Source organism: Ambystoma mexicanum, chromosome 11 (genome assembly GCF_040938575.1).
Source record: "Ambystoma mexicanum isolate Mex_15411 chromosome 11, UKY_AmexF1_1, whole genome shotgun sequence".
In the NCBI taxonomy this organism is placed as follows: domain Eukaryota; kingdom Metazoa; phylum Chordata; class Amphibia; order Caudata; family Ambystomatidae; genus Ambystoma; species Ambystoma mexicanum.
In genome coordinates this window covers 527,920,653-527,936,259 of record NC_090934.1, presented here as the reverse complement: position 1 = coordinate 527,936,259, position 15,607 = coordinate 527,920,653, and positions in this window count along the sequence as shown.

The following is a 15,607-nucleotide window of genomic DNA, read 5'->3' as shown; positions in this document are numbered from 1 at the left end:
ACACTCCACATTGCAGACCACGCCCCCCATTCAACTCCCCCAACCAATCTTATCAACCCGTTTGTTAATACATAATATAACAATACAACTAAGCCACTCAGACACAGCAATTGAACAGCATTCTGAACATATGCAACAAGACTGCAGAACCTATTCCCTGTCAGCATCATACTCGCCCCCATGCTCATACAAATCAAGAAAATAACTCAAAACCTGCCCCTTCATGGAATCTCTCCCTCTCAACACCTATGCCAGCACGCCGTCCCTCCTGCCACCTGGCTCGCTAGACACCACCTGCCCCTCTGCTCCCTGTCACGCAGTACAGCTGTACCCCTTCTCTGTGTCCATCTGTATCCTACTCCCCGCTGTATATCTGTTCTTTTGCTACCTCTGAAAAGCACTCTGTTATGCATCTGTACTGTTGTATAGCTCTTTTAAGCGCTATGCTGTGTATCTGTATTGTTGTATACCTCTGTAAAGCACTCTGTTGCTTCTAGAAGCTATGTCTGGGCTCAGTAATTACCATAATAATAATAATAATAGCCTTCCCCACAGACATCAAACATTAGAAAGCTACTGCTCTACACTCAATTTACATAATGCTATTTCGAAAATAGCAGGAGGGATAACACACAACCTTGTTGACCTCACATTTAAAAGGGAAATTGATGTGTTGCGTCACCTCTTGGATAACCAATAAACCCAGGGCAGAACATCCTACTTCTATGAGCATGCACATGGGTATTACCCAAATTGGTCGTTTACAATAGTTCGAATGCACAATTGACTGAATTTAAAGGGTCACAATTGACCTTATCACAATTGACCTATATATATATATATATATATATATATATATATATATATATATATATATATATATATATATATATATATGTGGGTTTTGGGGGGTTTGGCGTTTGGTGGGGGGTTGTGGGGGGTTTCCCTCCACATATATGGTACAATTGACCTTCACAATTCGGTCAATTGTGAAAAGGTCAATTGTCATTCGAGCAGTTGTAAAACAATCAATTCGTATACAACCTGCACAGCTCGTTTATCGACAACTATCAGGGTAATTCATAGAAATTCACACAAAAGTGGCGCACGCGGCTGGCACACAGCGTGCCCGTGCAAATGTCTGTGCCAGCCGCGTGCGCTAAAATCGATTTCCGCGCACAGCGTACTCATGGATTTTCGCATCCAAAACCAGCCGTGGCGCAGCGTGGCGCAGCGACCCTGCAGCAGTGCCAGTTACGCCCCCAAGAACGCCCTCGCGCAAGGAAAAGCCTTCAAAATCCCCAAATAATCACAAAGGGCTGCGCTAACCCTGGACCAGTTTAGAGGGCTGGCAAACAGCAAACGCCAAGCGGGGAACGTGTATTTCAATGGTTTGCGGGAAGTTCCACACGCGATTGTCCTGTGTACGTGTGCATCAGGGGTGCGTGGGAAGTAACACATGCAAAAGCAGAAGGGTACGTGTATTTCAGGGGTGCGCAGGAAGTATCACACACAAAAGCAGCAGGGTACGTGTATTTCAGGGGTGCGGGAAGTATCACACGCAAAAGCAGCAGGGTACGTGTATCTCAGGGGTGCGCGGGAAGTATCACACGCGATTCCATCAGGGTACGTGTATTCCAGGGGTGTGCGGGAAGTATCACACGCAAAAACAGCAGGGTACGTGTATTTCAGGGGTGCGCGGGAAGTATCAAATGCAAAAGCAGCAGGGTACGTGTATTTTAGGGGTGCGCGGGAAGTATCACACACGATTTCATCAGGGTACGTGTATTCCAGGGGTGCGCGGGAAGTAGCACACGCAAAAACAGCAGGGTACGTGTATTCCAGGGGTGCACGGGAAGTATCACACGCAAAAGCAGCAGGGTACGTGTATTTCAGGGGTGCGCGGGAAGTATCACATGGAAAATCAGCAGGGTTCGTGTATTTCAGGGGTGCGCGGGGAGCACCACACATGAATTGCACGTGTGGGTCCTCCCAGGTGTTCCCTCTACACTCTCCACGGTCCCTGCAGGTGGCCCACACCACAGGGGCTTACCCTGCACATGTCCTGCAGGCAACGCATCCACCATGGCCATGCCCCCCAGCCAACCGACATGTCACCTTGCACTACTGCCCACCAACGCATGTCCCCCTGCACCCCCAGCCACCAGGGGCAGCCTTCACCAGGCCCCCACCCATGTCTCCCATCACCCCCACCCCCCAGCCACCAGGGGCAGCCTCCACCAGGCCCCCACTCATGTCTCCCTGCACCCCCACCCCCCAGCCACCAGGGGCAGCCTCCACCAGGCCCCCACCCATGTCTACCACCACCCCCACCCCCCAGCAGTGCAGGGGCAGCCTCCACCAGGCCCCCACTCATGTCTCCCACCACCCCCACCCCCCAGCGGTATAGGGGCAGCCTCCACCAGGCCCCCACTCATATCTCCCTGCACCCCCACCCCCAGCCACCAGGGGCAGCCTCCACCAGGCCCCCACTCATGTCCCCTATCATCCCCCCCCCAGCCACCAGGGGCAGCCTCCACCAGGCCCCCACTCATGTCCCCTATCACCCCCACCCCCCAGCAGTGCAGGGGCAGCCTCCACCAGGCCGCCACCCATGTCTACCACCACCCTCACCCCCACCCACCAGGGGCAGCCTCCACCAGGCCCCCACTCATGTCTCCCTGCACCCCCACCCCCCAGCCACCAGGGGCAGCCTCCACCAGGCCCCCACTCATGTCCCCTATCACCCCCACCCCCCAGCCACCAGGGGCAGCCTCCACCAGGCCCCCACCCATGTCTATCACCACCCCCACCCCCCAGCAGTGCAGGGGCAGCCTCCACCAGGCCCCCACTCATGTCTCCCATCATCCCCACCCCCCAGCAGCGCAGGGGCAGCCTCCACCAGGCCCCCACCCATGTCTCCCATCACCCCCAGCCACCAGGGGCAGCCTCCACCAGGCCCCACTCATGTCCAACTCATGTCTCCCTGCACCCCCACCCCCCAGCCACCAGGGGCAGCCTCCACCAGGCCCCCACCCATGTCTACCACCACCCCCACCCCCCAGCAGTGCAGGGGCAGCCTCCACCAGGCCCCCACTCATGTCTCCCACCACCCCCACCCCCCAGCAGTGCAGGGGCAGCCTCCACCAGGCCCCCACTCATGTCTCCCTGCACCCCCACCCCCAGCCACCAGGGGCAGCCTCCACCAGGCCCCCACCCATGTCTACCACCACCCCCACCCCCCGGAAGTGCAGGGGCAGCCTCCACCAGGCCCCCACTCATGTCTCCCACCACGCCCAACTCCCAGCAGTGCAGGGGCAGCCTCCACCAGGCCCCCACTCATGTCTCCCTGCACCCCCACCCCCCAGCCACCAGGGGCAGCCTCCACCAGGCCCCCACCCATGTCTACCACCACCCCCAGCCACCAGGGGCAGCCTCCACCAGGCCCCCACTCATGTCTCCCATCACCCCCACACCCCAGCAGTGCAGGGGCAGCCTCCACCAGACCCCCACTCATGTCTCCCACCACCCCACCCCCCAGCCACCAGGGGCAGCCTCCACCAGGCCCCCACTCATGTCCCCTATCACCCCCACCCCCCAGCCACCAGGGGCAGCCTCCACCAGGCCCCCACTCATGTCCCCTATCACTCCCACCCCCCAGCAGTGCAGGGGCAGCCTCCACCAGGCCCCCACCCTAGTCTACCACCACCCCACCCCCCACCCACCAGGGGCAGGCTCCACCAGGCCCCCACTCATCTCTCCCTGCACCCCCACCCCCCAGCCACCAGGGGCAGCCTCCACCAGGCCCCCACTCATGTCCCCTATCACCCCCACGCCCCAGCCACCAGGGGCAGCCTCCACCAGGCCCCCACCCATGTCTACCACCACCCCCACCCCCCAGCAGTGCAGGGGCAGCCTCCACCAGGCCCCCACTCATGTCTCCCATCACCCCCACCCACCAGCAGTGCAGGGGCAGCCTCCACCAGGCCCCCACCCATGTCTACCACCACCCCCACCCCCCAGCCACCAGGGGCAGCCTCCACCAGGCCCCCACTCATGTCTCCCATCACCCCCACCCCCCAGCAGTGCAGGGGCAGCCTCCACCAGGCCCCCACTCATGTCTCCCAGCCAACATGTCACCACAATGTAGATCCCTGGCCCTTATGGTCAGCCTCCAAATGGCAAACACCCACCCGAGTATTGCATCAACCCACTTAGAAATGGCAAAAACATGATAGAAGCCCAATTGCAAGTTTGGAAATGAACACATGTCCCTCACATACACCCAATGGGTGTCAGTGAATGTCAAAACCCATATCATGATATGCCTGAAACCAATGAGATGATACTACACATTGAACTTTGAAGAAAAAATATGTATTAAAAGCAACATAAATTGAATCAAAAATAAACAAACAATAATAGAAATTAAAAAAAAAAAAACAGCAAGTCCGTGAAATAATGCAAAACCACAAATCATAATGCAAAGGAAAGGTGTCCAAAGTCACAGTCCACAAAAGTAAATCCGATGGAAAATTAAAATCGAAAACCTTTGCTCCATGGTGAAATCATAATAAAAATTGAAAATCCAAAAGTCAACTATGTACAGATAAACAATCCAGGGTCCATGATCCCAACCGAAGAAATGAAACTTATCTAATAACACTACCTAAAAAAAATAACTATATACAAAAATGTGGCCCATTCTCCAAAAGGTAAAAAAAAATGCTAAACCAAAGGAAACCTAACACTAACTATATAAGTATTTACAAGGGCAGCGGGCTAGTCTGACAGCTCACTTCGGGATGTTCCGGGCCAGGGCATCATCGAACTCCTGCTCAATGTCCCGGGGGCGCTCCTCCTCCATGGCCCTGAGGGTCCGCAGGGCCGTCCACATGTTCCCCCCAAACTCCCTGCGGATTGCCTCGAGGCACTCGGCACGCCTCAGGGCCCTCCGCATGGGTTCTCCACCCTGACCATCGTGAGCCGTGCCTCTTCCGCCCGATGCCGCTCCGGATCTATGGCGTGGCCCAACCGCTGCCACACGGAAGACACTTCCCGTCTTGGGTCCTCCTGCCCTCCGGCCGATGCCTGCCCCTCCGATGTGGAAGGCCCCGAGCCATCATGGCTCCCACCACGTTGCTGCTGATGCTGCTGCGCCTCTGCCCGTGCACTGCCTCCTGCTGCCTGCACATCCTCCGCTGGCTGGGGTGCAGTCGTTGATGTGGCCACCCCTGCTGGATGTCCGACTCCCAACTGTGGCAGGGATGCCTCCTCCACCAGCCTGGCCGCACCATCAGAGGCAGCTCCACAGGGCACCCAGGTGACTGATGGGTTGGAAGATGGCATGGAGGACGACTGGCGCATAGGGGGTTCAGTTGAGGAGGGGGTCGTAGCAAGCCCCATCAAACGGAGGAATCCGGCCTGGGTGACCTGTCCCAGTAGGCCGACGTGGTCAACGAGCCATTCGAGATGACGTACAGTCTCCTCATGAAAAGACTGCAGGTCACCGCGCATGGCCCGTTGACGCGACGCCACACCAGTCAGGACAGGCTCAACCCGGACCCAGATAGCCACGTCCGCAGGCAGAGGAAGGCCAGTTGTAGTGAGCTCATCCCCTGCCTGAAAACGGGTCTGGACTTAGGCATCACTGCAGGTGCAAGATGATGACGTGACAGGATCAGGGACAGGATTGCACACAGGCACCTCCGCGGCGACCTGTGCTGCCTCCTGTCCCTGGTCCTGCACTGCACCACTAGCACCAGTGGAATCCCCACCTCCAGACCCCATCTCTGCTGCTTGCACGGCCTCCTCCTCCACCAAACCCCCCACCAACCTGGATGACTCCGTGCCATCTTCCCCTGTTGGGCCCTGTGGGGTCCCAGCTGCCCCTTCTGCTGCCGAGGAGTCCAACTCCGACCTCCGCCTCTTGGACCTCCCCCGGCAGCTGCGGCCTGGGACGCGGCACCGGACTCCTCACTCCCCGACGAGATGACAACACGGGAGGGGAGCCGGGCTTTGTGTCTCCGGCTGGCGGTGCGATCCCCGCCGCTGTGCTCCACAGCACCTTCTCCGCCCCCTTCATCAGTTGACGCTATAGACAGGGAGAAATAAAACACAGGCATCAGGGCACTGTACAATGGACACATACATACATGACAGTTGCACATGAGTGGCATTGGCAAACCTCAGACATGGCATCACAATCGGCAACACACATGTCATTTCAACTTGCACACATGAGCCATACCACAGCCACATCGCAACTGCCAGCACCATCCATACACATACAACAGCATGAGCAGGCAAAGGTGAGCCAGAGATAACATGCAACACAGGGAGTGCACTACACATGCACGCACACCACCATACTTGCATGCATGTGTACACCTCAGCCAACTGTCGCAGTGTTCCGATGGGCATCCATGTCACATCTGCCAATCAGGCTTCCCCATCCCGCATCCATGTTGCCTCACTGTTGCACCCTTGTCAAATACACACACATGCACATGTACACAGTGCTGATACATGCAGCTGAAAACAACATACATGCGTGACATCACAAACATGCCCACTTACATACACATTCATCCAAACATGTGTGCCCACACAACTGCATTTGGCATGCAAGCCTACACACACAAGCACCATCTATGTCTAACACATGACAGCTCTCGCATGTGTTAGCCTCACGGTCCTGTACACCCCCACACATACTCGGCCCCATACAAACAGATGTGCAACCGGCACACTACTGGCACATCACCACACGCACAGCTTACAATCATGATGCATGTACACTTACCGCTCGACTCCAGATGGGTCTGCCTCTCAAGGACCTGGACGTGGAGCGCTGTGGATATGCGTTCCAGGACCCTCATCTGATCTTCCGACAAGTGGCCCCGGTGCCCCTTAGCATCCGCTGCCTTCAAGAGGTGCCGGGCCTTGTTCAGGGTCCTGGACCTGAAGTCCTCCCAGCGCTTCTTGACATGTTGGAAGTCGCGGACTGCCACCCCCTCCGCGTTGATGGCAGTCACGATGTCCGTCCAGATCCGAGTCCATCCTTCCTTGTCGGCGCGCACACTTCCGTAGAGGGCATCATACTGCCCAGGACTTGCTCCACCAGGACACCAACTTCCCTGGCACTGAAGCTGGTGCCCCTCTGCCTCTCTAGCCGGGGGTTGTCAGTGGTGCCAGATGTTGCAGTGCCCGACATGACAACCCCAGAGGCAGGAGTGGGTGGGCAACTGGGTCCTTGGGCTGGGCTGTGGAGCGATGGAATCCCAGTCGGGAGTCTTCGGTTCCAGCAGGGGTGGTCACAGCAACAGCACCCCTGGCTGATGTGCAGGCAGCAAATGGCAGGGCACGTGGGCAGCAGGAAGTCAGGCAGCAGCAGATGGCAGGTGGGAGCGTGCTCGGGGCTCTGGGGGGCAGTAATTCGGCCTTGTGGGCAGGAGCGTGGCCTTCCGTGTGCTTACGGGTGGCCAGCTTGATACGGAGTGATTTGGCACATGAAAATCCTGCACGTCTGCGTGTAAATCGAGGAAAGGCCCTTAGCGCGTATGCACGTCAGCACGCATATGCGATTTCATTGGACCAAAGGCCCTTAGCGCGTAAGCGCGTCTGTGACGTGACGCGCACAGGTTTTTCCCTCATTACACGTGATGACAGAGCACACGTGGATTTCCACCAATCACGTGTGAAACTTCTTGCGCACCCCAGAAATACACGTACCCAGGCCAATCGCATGTGGAACCTCCCGCGCACCCCGTAGTACACGTACCCAGACCAAACGCGTGTCGAACTTCCCGCGCACCCCGAAGTACACATACCCAGGCCAATCACGTGTGGAACTTCCCGCGCACCCCGAAGTACACATACCCAGGCAAATTGCACGACTGGGGGGTGGGGGTGATGGGAGACATGAGTGGGGGCCTGGTGGAGGCTGCCCCTGCACTGCTGGGGGCTGGGGGTGATGGGAGACATGAGTGGGGGCCTGGTGGAGGCTGCCCCTGGTGGCTGGGAGGTGGGGTGGTGGTAGACATTAGTGGGGGCCTGGTGGAGGCTGCCCCTGCACTGCTGGGGGGTGGGGGTGATGGGAGACATGGGTGGGGGCCTGGTGGAGGCTGCCCCTGGTGGCTGGGGGTTTGGGGGTGGTGGTAGACATGGGTGGGGGCCTGGTGGAGGCTGCCCCTGCACTGCTGGGGGGTGGGGGTGATGGGAGACATGAGTGGGGGCCTGGTGGAGGCTGCCCCTGGTGGCTGGGGGGTGGGGGTGGTGGTAGACATGGGTGGGGGCCTGGTGGAGGCTGCCCCTGGTGGCTGGGGGTGGGGGTGATGGGAGACTTTGGTGGGGGCCTGGTGGAGGCTGCCCCTGGTGGCTGGAGGGTGGGGGTGATGGGAGACATGAGTGGGGGCCTGGTGGAGGCTGCCCCTGCACTGCTGGGGGTGGGGGTGATGGGAGACATGAGTGGGGGCCTGGTGGAGGCTGCCCCTGGTGGCTGGGGGGTGGGGGTGGTGGTAGACATGGGTGGGGGCCTGGTGGAGGCTGCCCCTGGTGGCTGGGGGGTGGGGGTGATGGGAGACATGAGTGGGGGCCTGGGGGAGGCTGCCCCTGCACTGCTGGGGTGTGGGGGTGATGGGAGACATGAGTGGGGGCCTGGTGGAGGCTGCCCCTGCTGTCCGGGGCATGGGAGTGGTGGTAGACATGGGTGGGGGCCTGGTGGAGGCTGCCCCAGGTGACTGGGGGTGGGGGTGATGGGAGACAGGAGTGGGGGCCGGGTGGAGGCTGCCCCTGCACTGCTGGGGGGTGGGGGTGATGGGAAACATGAGTGGGGGCATGGTGGAGGCTGCCCCTGCACTGCTGGGGGGTGGGGGTGGTGGGAGATATGTGTGGGGGCCTGGTGGAGGCTGCCCCTGGTGGCTGGGGGTGGGAGTGGTGGTAGACATGAGTGGGAGCCTGGTGGAGGCTGCCCCTGCACTGCTGGGGGGTGGGGGTGATGGGAGACATGGGTGGGGGCCTGGTGGAGGCTGCCCCTGGTGGCTGGGGGGGTGGGGGTGGTGGTAGACATGAGTGGGGGCCTGGTGGAGGCTGCCCCTGCACTGCTGGGGGGTGGGGGTGATGGGAGACACAAGTGGGGGCCTGGTGGAGGCTGCCCCTGGTGGTTGGGGGTGGGGGTGATGGGAGACTTGGGTGGGGGCCTGGTGGAGGCTGCCTCTGGTGGCTGGAGGGTGGGGGTGGTGGTAGACATGAGTGGGGGCCTGGTGGAGGCTGCCCCTGCACTGCTGGGGGGTGGGGGTGATGAGAGATATGAGTGGGGGCCTGGTGGAGGCTGCCTCTGGTGGCTGGGGGATGGGGGTGGTGGTAGACATGGGTGGTGGCTCGGTGGAGGCTGCCCCTGCACTGCTGGGTGGTGGGGGTGTTGGGAGACATGAGTGGGGGCCTGGTTGAGGCGGCCCCTGGTGGCTGGGGGGTGGGGGTGCAGGGGGACATGAGTTGGACATAAGTGGGGGCCTGGTGGAGGCTGCCCCTGCACTGCTGGGGGGTGGGGGTGATGGGAGACATGAGTGGGGGCCTGGAGGAGGCTGCCCCTGCACTGCTGGGGGGTTGGGGTGATGGGAGACATGAGTGGGGACTTGGTGGAGGCTGCCCCTGGTGGCTGGGGGGTGGAGGTGGTGGTAGACATGGGTGGGGGCCTGGTGGAGGCTGACCCTGGTGGCTGGGGGGTGGGGGTGATTTGAGACATGAGTGGGGGCCTGGTGGAGGCTGCCCCTGCACTGCTGGGGGCTGGGGTTGATGCGAGACATGAGTGGGGGCCTGGTGGAGGCTGCCCCTGGTGGCTGGGGGGTGGGGGTGGTGGTAGACATGGGTGGGGGCCTGGTGGAGGCTGCCCCTGGTGGCTAGGGGATGGGGTGATGGGAGACATGAGTGGGGGCCTGGTGGAGGCTGCCCCTGCACTGCTGGGGTGTGGGGGTGATGGGCGACATGAGTGGGGGCCTGGTGGAGGCTGCCCCTGGTGGCTGAGGGTGGGGGTGGTGGTAGACATGAGTGGGGGCCTGGTGGAGGCTGCCCCTGCACTGCTGGGGGGTGGGGGTGATGGGAGACATGGGTGGGGGCCTAGTGGAGGCTGCCCCTGGTGGTTAGGGGGGTGGGGGTGGTGGTAGACATGGGTGGGGGCCTGGTGGAGGCTGCCCCTGCACCGCTGGGGGGTGGGGGTGATGGGAGACATGAGTGGGGGCCTGGTGGAGGCTGCCCCTGCACTGCTGGGGGGTGGGGGTGATTGGAGACACAAGTGGGGGCCTGGTGGAGGCTGCCCCTGCACTGCTGGGAGGTGGGGGTGATGAGAGATATGAGTGGGGGCCTGGTGGAGGCTGCCCCTGGTGGCTAGGGGGTGGGGGTGGTGGTAGACATGGGTGGGGGCCTGGTGGAGGCTGCCCCTGGTGGCTGGGTGGTGGGGTGCAGGGGGACATGTGTGGGAGCCTGGTGGAGGCTGCCCCTGCACTGCTGGGGGGTGGGGGTGATGGGGGACATGATTGGGGGCCTGGTGGAGGCGGCCCCTGCACTGCTGGGGGGTGGGGGTGATGGGAGATATGAGTGGAGTCTGGTGGAGGCTGCCCCTGGTGGCTGGGGGGTGGGGGTGGTTATAGACATGGGTGGGGGACTGGTGGAGGCTGCCCCTGCACTGCTGGGGGGTGGGGGTGGTGGGAGACATGAGTAGGGGCCTGGTGGAAGCTACCCCTGGTGGCTGGGGGGTGGGGGTGATGGGAGTCATGTGTTGGTGATCAGTAGTGCAAGGTGACATGTGGGTTGGCTGGTGGGCATGGCCATGGTGGATGGGTTGCCTGTGGGACATGAGCAGGGGTGCAGGGTAGTACCCTGTGGTGTGGGCTGCCTGCAGGGGCCGTGGAGGGTGTAGAGGGAACACCTGGGAGGACCCACATGGCCAAATCACGTGTAGCATTCCCCGGCACCACCGAAATACACGTACCCTGCTGAAATTGCGTGTGAATATTCCCCCTCACCTCGGAATACACGTACCCAGGCCATTTGCGTGTGGAACTTCCCGCGCACCCCGAAGTACACGTACCCAGGCCACTCGCGTGTGGAACTTCCCGCGCACCCCGAAGTACACGTACCCAGGCCAATCGCGTGTGGAATTTCCCGTGCACCCAGGAACACGCGCACATGCTATTTTTCACACAGCGGGTGTCCGTGTTTGTCGGTGCCCCTTTGCACCTCATTTGTCCTAGAGGGCCATTGTATGGCCCATTCATCATGGCTGTATATGGGTGCTTTTTGTTAGCGCACATTTTGGCGCACATTTTTTTCAGTCGCAGGGGCGCTACCGCCTGCTTTCTTGTGGCGTACTTGTTTGGCCCTGTGCGCGTCTTTGACCGTGCGCTGGTTTGCCCTATTCGATTCCATGAATACGGGTTGTAGGCGAGTGTGTGGGCGTTCCGCGCACTTGCCGCCTGTACTTCCCCCGTGACGCCCATATTTTCACGCGTTGTTCCCCATTCCGAGTGTTACGCCCCATGTTCCGCCTACTTTTGTTATGTGCGCTATGTGCGATTTCTCTGTGGCCGTTGGGCACGCCGTTGGATGACTTGTGCGCCGGCGTGCGCTGCGCACATTTTTAGCGCACATCCAATGTTTTTCTCGCGCACGGACTTCCATGAATCGATGTGCGCTGGTTTCCCTGCGATTTTTGCACTTGCTCTGCGATTTTCGCACTTTTACTGCGATTCGCACGTTTTGGCACCTCTGCGCGGGAATTTTCGGCGCACATTATTTCCATGAATCGACCCCTATGTCTCAGTGCTCTTGATACAAGACACCTATAAAATGACACACAAGCAGAGTTCAGGGTACCTTTTGTTTGCACACTTTCACGTTCCTTTGCAGTCTCCGAACCACCTGCCCCCCCGAAACTTCTCCCCCTATCTCACACCCACTGCACTTGTGCAACATGAATGACAAAAGGCCTAGTAAGATCGTTGTTTTGTCCTCCTTCTGTCTTGCCTTACTTGTCTTGTTTCTCCTAGAAACATTTGTGTACAGGCGCGTCATAAATAACTCATCATATCATAGCATAACATATCAACACAATAGTAAAGCTAACTTGATCTTGACTTTTCCCTCTCTACCCACTAACCTGCGCCCCCACACGCTTTTTTTTTAACGTCTGCCAGAGTGTCTGGAAAGTATAAAAACGGCAGAGGTGTCCCAAAATATAAAATAAGAGACAGCCACATAATCTCGTCCCCTACTCGCCTTGGAAGAAAGACGACACGGAGCAACACAAAACCACTTCATCCCTGGGTCCGCACTGAGAAACCTCTGGGTATTAAGCGCGTTATAAATAACATATCATATCATCCATAAGCCATTTGCATAACTAAGGAATCATAAATATATGTCTGTTACAAACCAACTCTTGACAAAGGTTAATAGCTGAAATCATGGCCTCACAGGTTCAAATCGCAAAACTCGCAAAGAAGACTTGTATTACATCCTGTCATTGACATGTTTTGAGGCAGAACTTTCCAATCACACGGTTCAAAGAAACCTGTGGTACATGTGTCCTCTGCCTCACTGTCTTTTTTTATTACACTTGTATTATTCATTTAAACATTACACACATGTGAACAATACTGAATGAAGAGTGTATAACTCTTGGCAAGGGGCAAAAAAATAATCATGTCAGACTGGCGTTTGCATGAGAGGTTCCTTGAAAGAACATAATATCATGCTTCTCCTACACCTTGGTGCTGGTGAGGGCCACCGCAGGCTTAGCTATGTGTCATGTCTTCAAATCACAGCACCTTCCACAGTGTCAAGCCAGGTTTAAGTGTTCCCCACAGACAGGTTATAAGGGGTGGGTGTGCGGTAGGTGAGGGGTCTAGAAGGGGAGAGTAGGTGGCATCAGAAGGCAAGGTGATCTGGTGCGGGCACAGGAGGAAAGTTAGGAACGTGCTGAGGAAGACAATGGTGACTTGGGGCGAGGTGATGGGAGAAGGGGGCATGAGATGATCTGTGATCAAAGGGGAAAAGGTGGTATTGCACTGTACCATAGTGAGTTAAAAAAAAATATTTCTTTCGTCAGTGCCGCTCCTTTCTGCTTTCCCATCATCTGTCAAAAAGGGCTTCGAAGCAAACGACATGCATTGTGTGTGCTCTAACAAAAGAAACATAATAATAAATATAAAACACTTGAAATATAAAGTATTAACTGGTGTGTCAAAGTTCTCTTTTCTTGAAAAGTTCCCCTTCACATGTTATTTGATTAATCAGATTGAAGAGGGGCTCATGAACAATAATGTGTTGCAAAGGAATAACAATCAGAACGGGAACAAATACGCTTTTAGATCTGACTGCATGCCGTTCACGATGAAAGATGCCCCTATTCACTTCTGCTCTCTTTCATTAGATGAGCGTAATTGTCTTTGCTGTATTAAGATGTAATCAAAGACTGAAAAGCGGCCGTTTTGTAACATTCATTTCCATTGCAAATGTTATAATTACACACTCGAATTCTGAAGGCATTGTCATATACTTATCTTTTCAACACTGGCACTGTTGAAGTCATGGATGTGTTTTTGTAATTAAAAAACAGAACTGAACGAAATGTGATAATGTGTAAATGTAAGTACTGGCTACAAAGTAGTACAAATTGAAATGTAGATTTCTTGCATCTAATAAATTCTTTGGCAGTTTTGTTGCCAAATTATATTTTTATCTCCTAAACGTGCACATATATTTTGAACTAAATGTATATTCAATTGTTTGCTGATATGGGCAGATTTGTTTCAGGCAGACTCTATAATAAAACACCCATGTCAATGGCAAGTTATGTATACATTTAATTTTATAAAGCTCTGTTAGTTTAAATAATTACTTCTGAGCTGGTTCTGATCTATTCTCATCTTGTCTATGCCTAACAGGTGCACATTTCTTTGCAATTACGCCTCTTTGGAAAGGTATGGCTTGAACAATAACTATGTTTTTAATACAAACATGTTTAAAAAATCTCTCCCTTCACCAAATCCTGAGTGGATTTTGAAAAACTGAAAGACACATCGGGTGAGTTTGGGGTACAGTGGACCTTCTTCATAGGAAAAAAAACAACAAAAAGAGGACAACATCAAACAACAATGAACATCTTAAAGAAGAGAACAACATTTAAATAGGAGTGATAAATGTAATTGAGACCTAAGTTAATTATTCAAAAGACAATATTACAGAAGCAATACATACAATACCAAATAATAGTTTAGAATGCATAGTAATGTAATTTAGTACCATCGGATCGAGGACTGGATGTTCTCTAATTGGCTCTGTTATAAACAGCAACACAACCAGATTACTGATTTTCGGTCCCAAAACAGCAAGAGCCAATCTCAGTCCTGAATATTCCAGCTTTTTAATTGATACGAGCAGCATTTGCGTTCTCAGTAGGGTCAAAACTTTGGGCATGTGTTTTGATGCATCTTTTAATTCTAACGCCAATGTCGACCTGCTGACCGAGAGTTGTAAGTACTCTCTCCGTCAGTTAAAAAACATAAGGCCTTTTATCACCAAGATTAACACTGCTGCTATCGCCCAAGCCACTGTCTGGGAAAGACTGGACTACTGCAACGCCCTGTTCATAGGAGCCTCTGCAAAGAACCTCAAGAGGTGCCAATTACAGCAGAAGAGCGCAGTGCACATCATCAATAATCTGCCTAGGTGTGTGCATGTTGCCCCCTATAGACAGGAGCAGCATTGGCTGCCCATCCAAGAGCGTATTAACTTTAAGGTGGCCACTATGATACAAAAGGTGTGCATGGAGATGTGCCACCCTATCTGAAAAAGCAGAGTCCACAGTATTGCCTGGTCAGAGTACTGCGCTCATCGAACAAAGTGCAGATTATCTGTTCCAGGTTCTAAAGGGAGAAGGGTCTGGGAAGAATTTTCCAGGTCAAATTGGCCAAACTTTAGACTACTCTTCCTTGTCCTATGACGTGAGACCGCAAAATTCGGACTTTTAAAAAAATCCTTAAAAACCTTCCTATTCAAGTAAATCATGCCTCCCTGTCCAGTTTCCTAAGAATTTGTCCTGTGCTATTTGTTTGTCCGCTTGTGTTTGTGTCACGCCCTGATGCCTGTGGGCTGCCAGATCGTTATAAGTAAATACACAAAATTAAATGACTGCTGTAAAAGTATTATCCGTTGGATCCTTTCTAATCAATAGACAATATAATATAACATTTGGTAAATCTCCATAAGCCGTAATGCCGGCTCCATGTGAGGTTCCACAGGGGTCTAGTTCTTTTTAATAGGATATCTTTAGCCCGTCATGCTCTGCTTCAATAGGGTGAAAAGATGAATAGCTATATTAACGATATCCAAGAGGTTTTTAAAATGTATATTTCTCCTTACGCCAACTTTGGTATATTTAGGAACACATTCAGACTGGGCCAATTTGGTGTGATTGCAACCCAGCCATTTCCTGAATCACTGTTTGCCAATCATTTGATACTGTAAATGTAGTGCCAACAGCTGCTATGTACCAGAATGGTTGTTGAAGTTGCAGAATCTTGCAACTTTTCATACAAATGGCTTCAAG